Here is a 19,764-nt window from a genome sequence, read left to right as displayed (position 1 = left end):
TGAGCCTGAAAGAGAACTTCAAGAATGCTTAAGAGCTCAAGAAGTAGAACCTCTTGCTCAGGGTTTAGAATCACTTTCATTAGATTCTAACTCTGAACCAATTGTTCAACCAATCATCGAGCCATTCATTAAAGAAGAGGAAGAGATGACTGCTACAAATCAAATGATGGATGCTTTGATGAAGGCAACAAGGACAGGACAAGGCCACGCAATTGTTCAACCTACGATGACTGATGGTTTTGAAATAAAGGGGCAATTTTTCCACATGGTGACTAATACATGCCAATTCGGTGGAGCCCCAAATGAAGATGCTAACGAGCATCTTCGTAAGTTTGTAAGCATTTGCAAGCTTTTCAAAATCAAAGATGTCTCCGATGAAGTTGCATGTCTACAAATCTTTCCATGGTCCCTAAAGGATGATGCAAGAGATTGGCTGGACTCATTACCAGAAGGTTATATTGAAGATTGAAATGACATGATGGACAAATTTTTGTCAGAATTCTTCCCTGCTTCAAAAGCAGCAAAATTGCAAAGTGACATAAATCACTTCAAGCAAAAGTCTAACGAGACTCTTTATGAAGCTTGGACCTGATTTAATAAAATGCTTAGGGTATGTCCTCAACACGGGTTGAATACATTCTAAAAAGTCCAAATTTTCTATAAAGGAGTCAATGTGGCTACCCGGAAGGATATAGATGTTGCAGCAGGAGGATCAATCATGAAAAAAAAATGCTCGAAGATGCTCACACGATAATTGCCGATATAGCAGCCCATTCTCATAATTGGCATCAGGAGATGGAGTTCTCTAGATCATCAACAGTTTCTAATGTCGAAAGCAACGATGAAATCGCTGCATTAAAAGTTCAATTGGCAAATCAAGCAAGGCAAATCGAGAAGGTAACCAAAGAAATGCACGCTATCAGGGTAGGGTGTGAGTTGTACCAAGGTCCCCATCTCACGGGAGATTGCGACCAAACGACGATGGAAGAGCAGGCAAATTTCTTAGGTTACTTGCGAAAAGGTGAAATGAATTTTGACAACTTTCCGGCGGTTGAAGCAATGAACCGGAAATATCCTCCTGTCAACAGTTATCAAATAGGGGGACCTTCAAGTTCAAGCAACAATTACCACGGAGGAAATGCAGGTTACCAAAATAACCAGAATTTCCAGAATCAAAATCAAAGAAATGCACCACCGGGGTACAATCATCTAAACAATCGTAATCAACCTCCACGAAATTACCAAAATAATTTCCAACACAATTAACCACAACCACAACCACAAACACATGTACAACCACAACCCGAGAAGAAATCCGATTTAGAAGATCTTTTGAGAGATTTTATGATTAAACACGAGCAAAATGCGGAACTTCAAACTCAGCAAATTCTAAATCAACAAGCTACGATTCAGAATTTAGAAAGGGATGTTGGAAGGATTTCACAGTTACTAGCCGAGAGACCACCTGGTGCTCTCCCCTCAAATACTCAAGTGAATCCTAGTAACAATCAAACAAGGAATGAGCATGTAAATGCTATAACTACTAGAAGTGGTTTAACCACTAACCCAGAGACCCTTAAGTCCCCAGAAGTTCCTTTGTCTCCTTCTATTTTGCAGGTACCTGTTGATGTAGATGAGCATGTTGAAAAAGAACAAGAGAAAGATGATCCACCGGAGGTCATATCGAAGAAAAGTGAAGAACCACCAGTGAAGGTGTATAAGGCACCTATTCCATACCCAAAAGCATTGAAGAAAGACAGACTCGCGAGCCAATATCAGAAATTTGCGGATATGAACAAGCAAATCAGCATTAACATGCCACTCGCGGAGGTTCTTAAGGGTATGCCCCATTACGGGAAGTTTTTAAAAGATCTCATATCCTCGAAGGGTAAATACCACGATGTTTCTGCCACATTCCTCCATGAGGAGTGTTCGGCAATCTTGAAAAAGAAAAATGTACCTCCAAAATTGGGAGATCCGGGTAGTTTTATCATACCATGTATGATGGGTGATTCGGTAGTGTACGATGCACTAGCCGACCTAGGTGCAAGTGTTAACCTAATGCCTTACTCGTTATATTTGAAACTTGACTTAGGAGACTTGAAACTAACCCAGATGGGTATTCGATTAGCAAATCAATCATTTGATACTCCCATAGGTATAGCCGAGGATATTCTTGTAAAAGTTGGCTCACTTATCTTTTCCGTCGACTTTGTTATTCTAGAAATGCAAGAGGACATAAAAGTTCCTATCATTTTAGGACGTCCTTTCCTTAACACCGAAGATGCTATCATTAATGTCCAAAAAGAACAATTAAGTCTAGGTGTGGGAAACGAGAGAATAATTTATCATATTGACAAAGCCATGAAAAGACCTACTTCCACCGATGACTCTTGTTTTCAAATTGATGTCATAAATCTTTGTGTTGAGGATGAATTGCAGGAGCTACTTGAAATCGATACCTCGGGGTTTGCCTCGGTAAGTGAAAGTGAATATTTCAATATCGATGAGGCTTTTGATGAGTTGATGAAAGTGGTCACGGATGATGAGACCATGGAAGAAGAAATTCCTAAGGAAGAGGAATCATTTGAAGATATCGGAAATAAAGATAGATTCTGAATAAAGAACTCCTTGGAAGAACCACCCATACTAGAGCTTAAGGAGCTACCAAACACTTGGAGTATGCTTACCTCGAAGGTACATCTCAATTACTGGTAATTATTGCTTCACATATTTCCGGTAACGAGAAGGAAAGGTTAATCTCTGTTTTGAAAACCCATAAAAAGGCTATCGCCTGGAAAACGACCGACATTCCAGGGATAAACCCATCTTATTGTACACATAAAATTCTCCTTGAGAATGACTTCAAACCAGTAGTACAAAGACAATGCAGGCTAAATCCCAACATGAAAGAGGTTGTTAAAAAGGAGGTAGTCAAGCTTCTTGACGCCGGGTTAATCTACCCCATCTCCGATAGTCCTTGGGTTAGTCCAGTACAAGTAGTACCCAAAAAGGGGGGTACAACTGTTATTGTAAATGAAAAGGACGAACTCGTTCTAACTAGAATGGTTACCGGCTGGAGAGTCTGTATTGATTACAGGCGTCTCAATGATTCCACTAGAAAGGATCATTTCCCGTTGCTTTTTATTGATCAAATGATTTAACGATTAGCGGGGAAAGAATACTATTGCTTTCTAGATGGTTTCTCCAGTTACTTCCAAATTCCAATTGATCCCAATGACCAAGAAAAGACCACATTCACTTGTCCTTTTGGGACCTTTGCCTATTGCCGCATGCCTTTTGGTTTATGTAATGCACCCGGAACCTTTCAAAGGTGCATGATGGCAATTTTTGATGATATGGTAGAGGATTGTATGGAAGTCTTCATGGATGACTTTTCCGTATTTGGAGACTTCTTTGAATCATGTCTTTTTAACCTTGAACGTATGCTTATCCGATGTGAGAAAGCAAATTTGGTCCTGAATTGGGAAAAATGCCACTTCATGGTGAAGGAGGGCATTGTACTTGGTCACAAGATATCTCGTGCGGGAATAGAGGTAGATAAAGCTAAAATTGAAGTTATCTCTAAACTACCTATACCGACGAATGTCAAGGCAATTAGAAGCTTTCTTGGTCACGCGGGATTTTATAGGCGATTTATCAAAGATTTCTCTAAAATCGCCCGTCCAATGACCAAACTTCTTGAAAAGGATGCTCCATTTGACTTCGATTCCAATTGTGAGAATGCATTCTCCATTCTAAAGTCAAAACTCACACAAGCTCCCATTATCGTGTCTCCGGATTGGAGTATGCCTTTTGAGTTAATGTGTGACGCGAGCGACTATACCTTAGGTGCTGTCTTAGGACAACGACCCGATAATCATTTTCGTCCAATTTATTATGCGAGAAAAACGCTAACGGGAGCTCAAATTAATTATACCACCACGGAAAAAGAGCTCTTAGCGGTTGTTTATGCGTTTGATAAATTTCGGTCATATTTGGTGTTGTCCAAGACCATTGTTTACACAGATCATTCGGCTCTTAGGTACTTATTCTCGAAACTAGGTGCAAAACATCGTCTCATACGTTGGGTTCTTTTACTTCAAGAGTTTGACATTGAGATACGTGATAAGAAAGGAGCCGAGAATCTAGCCGCCGACCATTTATCCCGACTTGAAAACCCCGAATTAGAAAAACTCGATGATACAATTATCAAGGACACATTTCCTGATGAATCTCTAATGAGGGTTGACAAGGAATCTGAAATCCCATGGTTTGCCCATTTTGCAAACTATCTTGCTTCAGGCATTCTTCAAAAAGGACTCTCTTATCAACAAAAGAAGAAATTCTTTGCGGATTTGAAGTCCTATTTCTGGGAACATCCCGACCTATTTCGTGTTGGTGCGGATCAAATGATTCGCCGTTGTGTGTACGGAAAAGAGGCTCAACAAATTCTTGAGCATTGTCATCAAGGGCCCACCGGCGGTCATTTCGGACCAAACCACACCGCAAAAAAAATCCTTGACTCGGGCTTTTATTGGCCCACGATCTTTAAAGATGCCCAAAATTTCGTTCGGACTTGTAATGCATGCCAACGAACGGGTAACATCACAAAAAAGGATGAGATGCCTCAAACCGGCATCCAAGTTTGTGAAATCTTTGATATTTGGGGAATCAATTTCATGGGGCCATTTTCAAGTTCCCATAAGTGCAAGTACATCCTAGTAACCGTTGACTATGTATCTAAGTGGGCTGAAGCAAAAGCTTTACCTACGAATGATGCTAGGGTGGTGGTGAACTTCTTGAAAAATCTCTTCTCGCGCTTTGGAATCCCAAAGGCGCTCATATTCGATCGAGGAACACATTTTGCCAACAACCTTCTTGAAAAGGTGTTGAAGAAGTATGGCGTAACTCATCGTTTCTCTACTCCGTACCACCCGCAAACGAGTGGTCAAGTGGAGAACACAAATCGTGCCTTGAAACGCATACTTGAGAAGACGGTTGATAACAACCCTAAGATTTGGCAACGCAAGTTAGATGATGCGTTGTGGGCCTTTAGGACTGCTTTTAAAACACCAATCGGTACCACACCATTCTGACTTGTATATGGTAAAGCGTTCCATCTTCTGGTTGAAGTGGAACATAGAGCGTACTGGGCATTGAAGCTTTGTAATTTAGACATAGAAAAGGCTTGTGAAAACCGATTCATGCAAATGCATGAATAGGAAGAGTTGAGGTTAGAAGCGTACGAGAATTCGAGCTCGTATAAGGAGAAAACGAAAAGGTGGCATGATGCCCGATTGAAAGAAGTGAAAGAGTTTAAAACCGGTGATAAGGTTTTGGTTTTTAACTCGCGGTTTAAATTTTATCCCGAAAAGTTGAAGTCCCGATGGACGGGACCTTATTTGGTGAAACAAGCATTTCCATCGGGATATGTTGAGTTTTTTGGAAACGGAAATACTTTTAAAGTGAATTGTCATCGATTAAAACTCTATTTTAATGGAGTTGATACCACGGTTCAAGATGACATCACTTTCTCCCCCAACGCTAATTAACTTGGGAAGGAGTCGCGTGAACGACTCACTAATAAACCTCACAACATGTACATAGTCTCATTCGTAAGTCTCGTTTCTTAGAATTGATTGCTTTGAGTGTTTTGAGTGATTTTTCAAGTTTTAGTACGAACCAAGTTGTTTAGGGACCTTCCGAAATGTTTAATACGCGAAAAAATATCGAAAACTGGTGCAACAGGGCCAGATGCGCCGCATCCATGTTGGATGCGCCGCATCTGAACACAAGAAAAAATTTGACAGTTTTTGATGCGCCGATAAAAGGTCATGCGCCGCTTTTGGACCACCAGATGCACCGCATCTGCTTCAGATGCGCCGCATCTGAGCCAGATGCACTGCATCTGCCATATATGTGCTGCATCTGTGTCTGAATGTTTGAGTCTGCCCAATTTTTTTGCACAAATACGGGAGTTTATCATTTTTATTCATTTTTTCACCTACAACTCCGAACTTCATCTCATTTTCTCTCAAGGATTCCACCTCTAAAAACCAAATCAACCGATTAAACCCATCTTTGAGCATCAAATCCTCTATCAACATGAGAAAGGTAAGATTAATCTTCATTTCTTCATGGTTCTTGTGTTCTTCATTCTCAAATTCGGATTTAGCTTGTTCTAAGTGTGGGGATGTTTAAATCTTCATGTTTTGGTCATTATATGCTTGCATTGTTGTTACTAATCCTTATTCATGCTCGAATTTCATGCTTAATTACTCAAAAATTTACTTTAGAAATTAGGGTTCTTCATGAATTTGGGGATTTCGAAAAAAATGACCATTACTTGTTTAAATTGGGATGTTTTAGAGTATAATTACTAGTATACATTAATAAATCCGCATGAACCTTAGTTGAATTATACGAGTACACAAATTATTGAATTTTAGGGTTCTTAAATTGGGGATTTTGACTTTTGTTGACTAGTAAGTGTTCTAGGTGGAATTAAAGCAATGCATTGATTATGCTAAACTCATATATGCCTTAACTTAGTGTTTGTTCGAATTGAAAAGTTTTACTTGTGAAAGTTAAGGATTGTATGCTTAGGCTTTTTGATGAAATTGTTGACTTGAGTCGAATTAAGTGTCTAAATGTATGATAACCATTGATTGCATATTGTTTGACATGCTTATTGATGAATGCTAATGGTTTCATACACTTGTTTTGGTGAAACTAATTATGCTAGATATGATTGAACTTATGAAGTGATAAAGATTATGAGTCATACTAGTACATGTTTGTTGAAAATGAGATAAGAACATCCATGATAGGACTATGTTTGATATGAGAGTTTGTGTAATGCGTACAATATAACATGTACTACATGGTTTTGGGTGTGCAATATGAAAGATGTTTTGAATTTATTTAACGCTAATCAACTTGGTTTGTTGTTTTGTTTGTTTGATTTTGTTGTGTTTTTGTAGACTAGAGCATCATCATCAAACCCAAAATCAAAGAAGCAAAAAGCCCCGGCAATTGTAGATGAGGAAACAAGTGAAGAAGAACATGATGTTGAAGAGGAAGAAATGGATATTGACAACCGGCAGTTAAATGTCCGTGGATTAACCACTCTGGATCCATGGATCAATGCAGTTTTGAGGCATCCGGAATATCATGAACGGATGAAGGCACTTCTACACAAAGACGTATATCCAGGGAAATATATCGATTGGACACCATTAGAAGAAGCCGGCGAATATCAAAATTTTCGCAACCTTTTCTGAGTAACGTATCAAGGCCATCGAATATATGCATGGGAAAACCTGTTCAGAATGCAAGAAAGAGTATACCCACTTTTAGTCAAAGAATTCGTTGGTTCACTTAGGGTTGATTACACGTCACCAGCATCCGGTACCTTTATGAGATTTCGTCTTGGAGGACAAGACCGAACATTAACACTGCTACAATTTGTGAAGGCGTTGGATATCTATGAAGGGTTGCCACATCAATTAATGCAAAATTACTTTAATCAATGTATATACTATGTTTCTTCTTTTAATCATTTAGAAGCATGGGTGGACATGATCAATAGCGCATATAGTGCAAGCAAGCAGACATGTAGCAAGCTACGTTCCTACAAGCATCGATGCGTCCAAAGATTCATTTCAAGTACCATAAACTGTTGAAAAGACAGTAGCGAAAAAGTTACCAACTTGGATATCTGGTATATTCACGCGATAATGGATCACTCCCATGTTCATATTCCATGAATGATTCTCACTTTTCTTCTCGAAGAAAGGAAAAAGATTACACCAATCATGGGCGGCCATTTTGTAACCAGGATTGCCCAACATTTTCGTATCAATACAAGTGGGTTAGAGGAGAAACATATGATTGCCTTTGACAGAGTAAGTTATACAAGGGCAAACATTTTGACTAGGGGGTCGAACGGCCTTCTAACTAGGTATGAGGATCCCGTGAACAGGCAACCAGAACAACCCCAACCACAGCAAGATCCACAACCGAATGTTAGAAGTAGTTCCAGTCCGGGAAATGATTGGGAGGCTTACATGGCGCGCCAGTTTTCAGATATGCGACTCCATAGTGATCGAAACACCCAAAAGGTAATTGATCACTACGATACAGATAACAGGGAGATGCAACATTACATTGATGTAGGGAATGATCGAACATGGTATACTCAAGCGGGGCAGCAAAATCAGCTTAATTGGATACATGAATAGACAGTGTCATACGCTGCAGATCCCGCTAACTATACCCCCTCTCCTTGGCCTGCATATGAACCATGGGTTTTATTGGGTGATCCATATCCTGCGCCTTATCCTCCTCCTCCTCCTAACCCGCCTACTGAAGACACTGCTGTCGTCCCTTCTCAAGGAACTTATCAGGGGTACAACCCCTCCATATTTCAGGACGACGACACGGGAAACCAAAATGAAGGCGGAGCTGGCCCAAGTAACTCTTTTTAGGGATTCTTCTAAAGTTGGCATGATTAATGGTGAAGTGTGTGAACGGTTTGATTGATGTTGGTTTGTTTCAAAAATAATTTATCTTTATGTTTGGTGTGTAATAACTTGATAGTATTTTGGATGATTGTAATTTGAATAATTTAGAAAATTATAAGTGGGGTTTTTAGTACATGGAGTACACCCCCATTTATTTGTGTGAATCGTATGGTTCCTTTGTTTGAATTGATACAGGTGAGCATTGTGCTATATGCTACATTTTTACAAAGACTGGCAGTAAGTTCAGCACATTTTTGATTGGTGATTGTTTTGTGGTTGCAAGAAGTGGATGATGTTCTTATGCTGGCATTCAGTTCAGCGCCATCATCCCGTGAACTTCGGTTTTAGACCTTGAAAGTAATAAACTCTCTTACAATATTTAACCCTCTTGCATTTAAATTTTTCTGATTTCATGTAACGAGGGCGATACATGAACTCAAGTGTGGGGAGGAAGTTATAAATTCTTTCGGGTTCTTTCGGGTTTTTGATTTTGGTTAAAAAGGCTTAAAATGGTGAAATTTTTTACCCTTTTATCTTCATAAATTCAAATTTTGTTTAAAATTTGTAGATTTTAAAACTAGGTGTATACACCGAAATTATTATCACGAAACAAATTAAGAAACAACCAGATGATTGAGTTTATTTTGTTAAAAATCATAAAACTAGTAGTCATATAAAAGATATAACCATCATACTTTACCACATTCTGAATGAAAAAGAATCATCAAGTAATTTGTTGTTCTAACAATCTAATCCAATGCTCATCTATGTAATTATTGTGAAGGAAGTCAAGTCTTCCAATTTGACACACTTGCTAACTTATGTTAGAAGATGTAGTCCAGAACAGCTGTAGGTTGACGAAAAATCTTGAAAAGTCATCTCTATCATCGGCTGGAAATCCACCTCACCTCAGCATCAAACAGGGTTTTTGGTGGTCAGACTTATCCTAACCATGAGATGGATCTGTCTTGTACAATGGGGGGCACATTGCAAATTAGCTTTTAAGACTAACGATTCTAATCCCCAGATGGATGATCTCCGTAAAGATCAACTGCATATATGTCGATCGCGGTCAACATACATATGCCATAACAAATTGAGGTGTGCAAACTCATGGTTCACCGATGATATTTGGACACGATATAGTTTCTTCTAAAACTTATGCTATTTTATGAACTATATTATGTAAAACCATTTTTAGGACATCCGGTTTCAAGTTCCATGATACTTCAATCATGGGGGCGAGTAGCTTGCTAAACGCCGACTGAGGCTTTGGTTTTCAGTTACCCTCAACCGGACTTTGAGGTTAAAACCGGAAAACTTGTTAGTGTAAAAACTAACATGTCTAATTTTCAAAATATAAAAGGTTTTTTCGCAAAGGTTCCAATTTCCCTAAGGATCCAAATTTTTAAGAAATGTGGACTTTAAGACCCACCTTTCGACTTTGGTGTGATTTCATTTCGTGTGTGTACTCTTAGTGTGCGTATTACATTGTGAAATAAATAAAAGCGTGTGTAATCCAAAGGTGTGTGTATACTTAAAAGTGTGAGTGTGTATATATTGTGACCCGAGTGTGTGTTCCATATAGCGTGAGTTATTGTGTTCCAAAATAACTTGTGTGTCTTGTGTATTATATCGAGTGAGTGTGAGTCCCATTTTTGTGTTCTCAATTAAATAAGTGTGTGTACTATAGAAAATTTCAAAATCTTGTAAGTCTTGCTTGAGGACAAGCAAGGTTTAAGTGTGGGGATTTTGATAACGCCAAAATTATACATGTTTATTGCCGTTATTTCGATCCAAAGTTGTTCCATTTGTATGTAATTTTTGTACGTATATATTGTAATTCATGTATATTTGTAAAAGTCCATTGTGAATGAATAAATGAAGACCAACAACAAAAACAGAGTTAAAACGAAGATTGAACGCGCAAAACAGCCCGAAACCACTGAAACAGATCCAAATGTGGTGCATCTCTCTTAGATGCGGCGCATCTATGCACCAAATAACTCCCGACAGTTTCAGATGCGGAGCATGCAGACTTCTGGACCAAAACAGCCTCAGATGCGGCGTATCTGAGATGGATGCGGCGCATCCAAGCCAGATGCGGCACATCTGACCCCCTGCCGACAGTCCTGAGTGCAGAATCAAGCTGGAATCTACTGAACGTAAAGAGATGCGGTGCATCCAAAGAGATGCGGCGCATCTGGTCACATTCTGGCAAAATACCTAACTTTTGAGGCTATTTAATGGAGCCTTTGGTTACTTACTTGACACACCTTCACTACAACGTTCTCCCTCATTTCTAAGACGATTTTCAATGTTCAAGGAAGGCTGCAAGTCAATCTCCACTCTTTCGACATCAAGATTAAGCTAGGATCATTTATCGCAATTGGTACTATTGTTCTATATCTTTTTAACATGAATTCAACTTGTATTTACTGTTTCATTAGTTCTACTATGATTATGTTAGGCTAAAAGCCTTGTGTGTTTACTTCTATGTAAGATTTATGGCTTGAGATTGTTCTATACTTTGATGTTATGCTAGTTATACATATGTTTGATTGATTAAATTATCTAGTTCAACCGTAAGAACCATTGTTATGCTTGTTTAGATCATTACTTCAATTATATAGATTGAAAACCTATTAATGTGAGTTAACTAGGAAAACAATCTATACTTCAATACACCTAGTAATCTAGACGATTAGATACATATACTTAAGTGATTTTGTTATGTGTTTAATTCGGTAATTGAATAAGTTCTAAAGCAACATAGTTATGAAATTACCTCAAGTGATTGTTGTAATTTAGGTTTTACGTGAGTTTAATCGGGTTGGATCTAGTTAGTTAATCGATCTAAATCACCATGTTCTTTCAAAAGATCCATTGTTGTAATCATCCTTGTATTTTAGTTCAATAATGTAAGTTATGACTTGGTTTTTGTGAGTTTATCAAAGACTATAGCTTATACTTCAGCACCTAGTGATCTAGCCACCTATATGTGAACATAGGATGTTAATTGAACGATATTTAGGATATACAATCATGTAGTTTACCTAGAGTGATCTTAGTAAACTAGGTTTTATGTAAATTCAACCATGAAAGAATCTTGTTGATTAAACATTGAAATGTCCTGTTCATATTGATTATAAACGTTCCATATTGATTGATTTCGTTGCGAGGTTTTGACCTCTATATGAGACGTTTTTCAAAGACTGCATTCATTTTTAAAACAACCATAACCTTTATTTTATCAATAAAGGTTTCAAAAGCATTACGTAGATTATCAAATAATGATAATCTAAAATATACTGTTTACACACGACCATTACATAATGGTTTACAATAGAAATATATTACATCGGCATATGTTTCTTGAATGCAGTTTTTACATAATATCATACAAACATGGACTCTAAATCTTGTCCTTATTTTAGTATGCAACAGCGGAAGCTCTTAATATTCACCTGAGAATAAACATGCTTTAAACGTCAACAAAAATGTTGGTGAGTTATAGGTTTAACCTATATATATCAAATCGTAACAATAGACCACAAGATTTCATACTTCAATATACATCCCATACATAGAGATAAAAATCATTCATATGGTGAACACCTAGTAACCGACATTAACAAGATACATATATAAGAATATCCCCATCATTCCGGGACACCCTTCGGATATGATATAAATTTCGAAGTACTAAAGCATCCGGTACTTTGGATGGGATTTGTTAGGCCCAATAGATCTATCTTTAGGATTCGCTTCAATTAGGGTGTCTGTTCCCTAATTCTTAGATTACCAGACTTAATAAAAAGGGGCATATTCGATTTCGATGATTCAACCATAGAATGTAGTTTCACGTACTTGTGTCTATTTTGTAAATCATTTATAAAACCTGCATGTATTCTCATCCCAAAAATATTAGATTTTAAAAGTGGGACTATAACTCACTTTCACAGATTTTTACTTCGTCGGGAAGTAAGACTTGGCCACTGGTCGATTCACGAACCTATAACAAATATGTACATATATATCAAAGTATATTCAAAATATATTTACAACACTTTTAATACATTTTGATGTTTTAAGTTTATTAAGTCAGTTGTCCTCGTTAGTAACCTACAACTAGTTGTCCAACGTTAGATGTACAGAAAAAATTGATATATTATCTTGAATCAATCCACGACCCAGTGTATACACGTCTCAGGCTAGATCACAACTCAAAGTATATATATTTTTGGAATCAACCTCAACCCTGTATAGCTAACTCCCACATTACTGCATATAGAGTGTCTATGGTTGTTCCAAATAATATATACACATGGGTCGATATGATATGTCAAAACATTTGTATACGTGTCTATGGTATCCCAAGATTACATAATATATTAGAATACATGTATAATACAATATTAGTTAGCTAGGATATGATTAATATAGATTTGTTACCAATTTTCACGTTGCTACAACAAGAAAAATTATCCAATCTTGTTTTACCCATAACTTCTTCATTTTAAATTCGTTTTGAGTGAATCAAATTGCTATGGTTTCATATTGAACTCTATTTTATGAATCTAAACAGAAAATGTATAGGTTTATAGTCGGAAATATAAGTTACAAGTCGTTTTTGTAAAGGTAGTCATTTCAGTCGAAAGAACGACGTCTAGATGACCATTTTAGAAAACATACTTCCACTTTGAGTTTAACCATGATTTTTGGATATAGTTTCATGTTCATAAGAAAAATCATTTTCCCAGAAGAACAACTTTTAAATCAAAGTTTATCATAGTTTTTAATTAACAAACCCAAAACAGCCCGCGGTGTTACTACGACGGCGTATGTCCAGTTTTAAGGTGTTTTTCGTGTTTCCAGGTTTTAAATCATTAAGTTAGCATATCATATAGATATAGAATATGTGTTTAGTTGATTTTAAAAGTCAAGTTAGAAGGATTAACTTTTGTTTGCGAACATGTTTAGAATTAACTAAACTATGTTCTAGTGATTACAAGTTTAAACCTTCGAATAAGATAGCTTTATATGTATGAATCGAATGATGTTATGAACATCATTACTACCTCAAGTTTTCTGGATAAAGCTACTGGAAATGAGAAAAATGGATCTAGCTTCAAAGGATCCTTGGATGGCTTGAAAGTTCTTGAAGCAGAATCATGACACGAAAACAGTTCAAGTAAGATTTTCACTCGAAATAAGATTGTTATAGCTATAGAAATTGAATCAAAGTTTGAATATGAGTATTACCTTGTATTAGAAAGATATATTACTGTAAATAAGAAAGATTTCTTGAGGTTGGATGATCACTCTACAAGATTGGAAATAAGCTAGCAAACTTGGAAGTATTCTTGATTTTATGAAACTAGAACTTGTAGAATTTATGAAGAACACTTAGAACTTGAAGATAGAACTTGAGAAAGTTCAATTAGATGAATAAAATTGAAGAATTAAAGTGTTTGTAGGTGTTTTTGGTCGTTGGTGTATGGATTAGATATAAAGGATATGAAATTTTGTTTTCATGTAAATAAGTCATGAATGATTACTCATATTTTTGTAATTTTATGAGATATTTCATGCTAGTTGCCAAATGATGGTTCCCACATGTGTTAGGTGACTCACATGGGCTGCTAAGAGCTGATCATTGGAGTGTATATACCAATAGTACATACATCTAAAAGCTGTGTATTGTACGAGTACGAATACGGGTGCATACGAGTAGAATTGTTGATGAAACTGAACGAGGATGTAATTGTAAGAATTTTTGTTAAGCAGAAGTATTTTGATAAGTGTCTTGAAGTCTTTCAAAAGTGTATGAATACATATTAAAACACTACATGTATATACATTTTAACTGAGTCGTTAAGTCATCGTTAGTCGTTACATGTAAGTGTTGTTTTGAAACCTTTAGGTTAACGATCTTGTTAAATGTTGTTAACCCAATGTTTATAATATAAAATGAGATTTTAAATTATTATATTATCATGATATTATGATGTACGAATATCTCTTAATATGATATATATACATTAAATGTCGTTACAACGATAATCATTACATATATGTCTCGTTTCAAAATCATTAAGTTAGTAGTCTTGTTTTTACAAATGAAGTTCATTGTTAATATACTTAATGATATGTTTACTTATCATAATATCATGTTAACTATATATATATAACCATATATATGTCATCATATAGTTTTTACAAGTTTTAACATTCATGAATCACCGGTCTACTTGGGTGGTCAATTGTCTATATGAAACCTATTTCAATTAATCAAGTCTTAACAAGTTTGATTGCTTAACATGTTGGAAACATTTAATCATGTAAATATAGTTTTCATTAAACATATAATCATAGAAAGGTTCGAAAAAGTTCGGGTCACTACAGTACCTACCCGTTAAATAAATTTCGTCCCGAAATTTTAAGCGATTGGAGGTGTTGGCTCATCTTCTGGAAATAAGTGCGGGTACTTCTTCTTCATCTGATCTTCTCGTTCCCAGGTGAACTCGGGTCCTCTACGAGCATTCCATCGAACCTTAACAATCGGTATCTTGTTTTGTTTAAGTCTCTTAACCTCACGATCCATTATTTCAACGGGTTCTTCAATGAATTGAAGTTTTTCATTGATTTGGATTTCGTCCAACGGAATAGTGAGATCTTCTTTAGTAAAACATTTCTTCAAATTCGAGACGTGGAAAGTGTTATGTACAGTCGCGAGTTGTTGAGGTAACTCAAGTCGGTAAGCTACTGGTCCGACACGATCAATAATCTTGAATGGTCCAATATACCTTGGATTTAATTTCCCTCATTTACCAAATCGAACAACACCTTTCCAAGGTGCAACCTTAAGCATGACCATCTCTCCAATTTCAAATTCTATATCTTTTCTTTTAATGTCGGCGTAGCTCTTTTGTCGACTTTGGGCGGTTTTCAACCGTTGTTGAATTTGGATGATCTTCTCAGTAGTTTCTTGTATTATCTCCGGACCCGTAATCTGTCTATCCCCCACTTCACTCCAACAAATCGGAGACCTGCACTTTCTACCATAAAGTACTTCAAACGGAGCCATCTCAATGCTTGAATGGTAGCTATTGTTGTAGGAAAATTCTGCTAACGGTAGATGTCGATCCCAACTGTTTCCGAAATCAATAACACATGCTCGTAGCATGTCTTCAAGTGTTTGTATCATCCTTTCACTATGCCCATCAGTTTGTGGATGATAGGCAGTACTCATGTCTAGACGAGTTCCTAATGCTTGCTGTAATGTCTGCCAGAATCTTGAAATAAATCTGCCATCCCTATCAGAGATAATAGAGATTGGTATTCCATGTCTGGAGACGACTTCCTTCAAATACAGTCGTGCTAACTTCTCCATCTTGTCATCTTCTCTTATTGGCAGGAAGTGAAATGTCCCGTTCTTATTGATTAAAAACGTTCCATATTAATTGATTTCGTTGCAAGGTTTTGACCTCTATATGAGACGTTTTTCAAAGACTGCATTCATTTTTAAAACAAACCATAACCTTTATTTCATAAATAAAGGTTTAAAAAGCTTTACGTAGATTATCAAATAATAATAATCTAAAATATCCTATTTACACACGACCATTACATAATGGTTTACAATACAAATATGTTACATCGAAATCAGTTTCTTGAATGCAGTTTTTACACAATATCATACAAACATGGACTCCAAATCTTGTCCTTATTTTAGTATGCAACAGCGGAAGCTCTTAGTATTCACCTGAGAATAAACATGCTTTAAACGTCAACAAAAATGTTGGTGAGTTATAGGTTTAACCTATATATATCAAATCGTAACAATAGACCACAAGATTTCATATTTCAATACACATCCCATACATAGAGATAAAAATCATTCATATGGTGAACACCTGGTAACCGACATTAACAAGATGCATATATAAGAATATCCCCATCATTCCGGGACACCCTTCGGATATGATATAAATTTCGAAGTACTAAAGCATCCGGTACTTTAGATGGGGTTTGTTAGGCCCAATAGATCTATCTTTAGGATTCGCGTCAATTAGGGTGTCTGTTCCCTAATTCTTAGGTTACCAGACTTAATAAAAAGGGGCATATTCGATTTCAATAATTCAATCATAGAATGTAGTTTCACGTACTTGTGTCTATTTTGTAAATCATTTATAAAACCTGCATGTATTCTCATCCCAAAAATATTAGATTTTAAAAGTGGGACTATAACTCACTTTCACAGATTTTTACTTCGTCAGGAAGTAAGACTTGGCTACTGGTTGATTCACGAACCTATAACAATATATACATATATATCAAAGTATGTTCAAAATATATTTACAATACTTTTAATATATTTTGATGTTTTAAGTTTATTAAGTCAGCTGTCCTCGTTAGTAACCTATAACTAGTTGTCCACAGTTAGATGTACAGAAATAAATCGATAAATATTATCTTGAATCAATCCACGACCCAGTGTATACGTATCTCAGTATTGATCACAACTCAAACTATATATATATTTTGGAATCAACCTCAACCCTGTATAGCTAACTCCAACATTCACATATAGAGTGTCTATGGTTGTTCCGAAATATATATAGATGTGTCGACATGATAGGTCGAAACATTGTATACGTGTCTATGGTATCTCAAGATTACATAATATACAATACAAGTTGATTAAGTTATGGTTGGAATAGATTTGTAACCAATTTTCACGTAGCTAAAATGAGAAAAATTATCCAATCTTGTTTTACCCATAACTTCTTCATTTTAAATCCGTTTTGAGTGAATCAAATTGCTATGGTTTCATATTGAACTCTATTTTATGAATCTAAACAGAAAAAGTATAGGTTTATAGTCGGAAAAATAAGTTACAAGTCATTTTTGTAAAGGTAGTCATTTCAGTCGAAAGAACGACGTCTAGATGACCATTTTAGAAAACATACTTCCACCTTGAGTTTAACCATAATTTTTGGATATAGTTTCTTGTTCATAATAAAAATCATTTTCCCAGAATAACAACTTTTAAATCAAAGTTTATCATAGTTTTTAATTAACTAACCCAAAACAGCCCGCGGTGTTACTACGACGGCGTAAATCCGGTTTTACGATGTTTTTCGTGTTTCCAGGTTTTAAATCATTAAGTTAGCATATCAAATAGATATAGAACATGTGTTTATTTGATTTTAAAAGTCAAGTTAGAAGGATTAACTTTTATTTGCGAACAAGTTTAGAATTAACTAAACTATGTTCTAGTGATTACAAGTCTAAACCTTCGAATAAGATAGCTTTATATGTATGAATCGAATGATGTTATGAACATCATTACTACCTCAAGTTCCTTGGATAAACCTACTAGAAATGAGGAAAATAGATCTAGCTTCAAAGGATCCTTGGATGGCTTGAAAGTTCTTGAAGCAGAATCATGACACGAAAACAATTTCAAGTAAGATTTCCACTCGAAATAAGATTGTTATAGTTATAGAAATTGAATTAAAGTTTGAATATGATTATTACCTTGTATTAGAAAGATAACCTAATGTAAGTAACAAAGGTTTCTTGATCTTGGATGATTACTTGGAATGGATTTAGAAAACTTGGAAGTAAACTTGCAATCTTGGAAGTATTCTTGATTTTATGAAACTAGAACTTTTGGAATTTATGAAGAACACTTAGAACTTGAAGATAGAACTTGAGAGAGATCAATTAGATGAAGAAAATTGAAGAATGAAAGTGTTTGTAGGTGTTTTTGGTCGTTGGTGTATGGATTAGATATAAAGGATATGTAATTTTGTTTTCATGTAAATAAGTCATGAATGATTACTCATATTTTTGTAATTTTATGAGATATTTCATGCTAGTTACCAAATGATAGTTCCCACATGTGTTAGGTGACTCACATGGGCTGCTAAGAGCTAATCATTGGAGTGTATATACCAATAGTACATACATCTAAAAGCTGTGTATTGTACGAGTACGAATACGGGTGTATACGAGTAGAATTGTTGATGAAACTGAATGAGGATGTAATTGTAAGCATTTTTGTTAAGTAGAAGTATTTTGATAAGTGTCTTGAAGTCTTTCAAAAGTCTATGAATACATATTAAAACACTACATGTATATACATTTTAACTGAGTCGTTAAGTCATCGTTAGTCGTTACATGTAAATGTTGTTTTGAAACCTTTAGGTTAACGATCTTGTTGAATGTTGTTAACCCATTGTTTATTATAACAAATGAGATGTTAAATTGTTATATTATCATGATATTATGATATATAATATATCTTAGTATGATATATATATATATATATATATATATATATATATATATATATATATATATATATATATATATATACAGTTAAATGTCGTTACGACGATAATCGTTACATATATGTCTCGTTTCGAAATCATTAAGTTAGTAGTCTTATTTTTACATATGTATTTCATTGTTAATACACTTAATAATATATTTACTTATCATTTAACATAATTAACCAAGTGTATCAATATCTTAATATGATTCATATGTACCTAGTAAGACGTTGTTATAACGATAATCGTTATATATATCGTTTTCGAGTTTCTTAAATTAATAGTCTCATTTTTATGTATATAACTCATTGTTAAAATACCTGATGAGATACATACTTATAATAAAATCATGTTAACTATATATATAACCATATATATGTCATCGTATAGTTTTTACAAGTTTTAACGTTCGTGAATCACCGGTCAACTTGGGTAGTCAATTGTCTATATGAAACCTATTTCAATTAATCAAGTCTTAAAAAGTTTGATTACTTAACATGTTGGAAACACTTAATCATGTAAATAACAATTTCATTTAATATATATATAAACATGGAAAAGTTCGGGTCACTACAGTACCTACCCGTTAAATAAATTTCGTCCCGAAATTTTAAGCAGTTGGAGGTGTTGACGTATCTTCTGGAAATAAGTGCGGGTATTTCTTCTTCATCTGATCTTCTCGTTCCCAGGTGAACTCGGGTCCTCTACGAGTATTCCATCGAACCTTAATAATTGGTATCTTGTGAAAGGATCCGAAACTAATCATCCGGACGATGTCCATATTGATTACAAACGAATTACAACAGTTGATAACATCGCGAGGTACTTGACCTCTATATGATACATTTTACAAACGTTGCATTTATTCTTAGAAGGCAATCTATCTTTAC

Source organism: Rutidosis leptorrhynchoides, chromosome 4 (genome assembly GCF_046630445.1).
Source record: "Rutidosis leptorrhynchoides isolate AG116_Rl617_1_P2 chromosome 4, CSIRO_AGI_Rlap_v1, whole genome shotgun sequence".
Lineage (NCBI taxonomy): Eukaryota > Viridiplantae > Streptophyta > Magnoliopsida > Asterales > Asteraceae > Rutidosis > Rutidosis leptorrhynchoides.
This window is presented reverse-complemented; position numbering follows the sequence as displayed.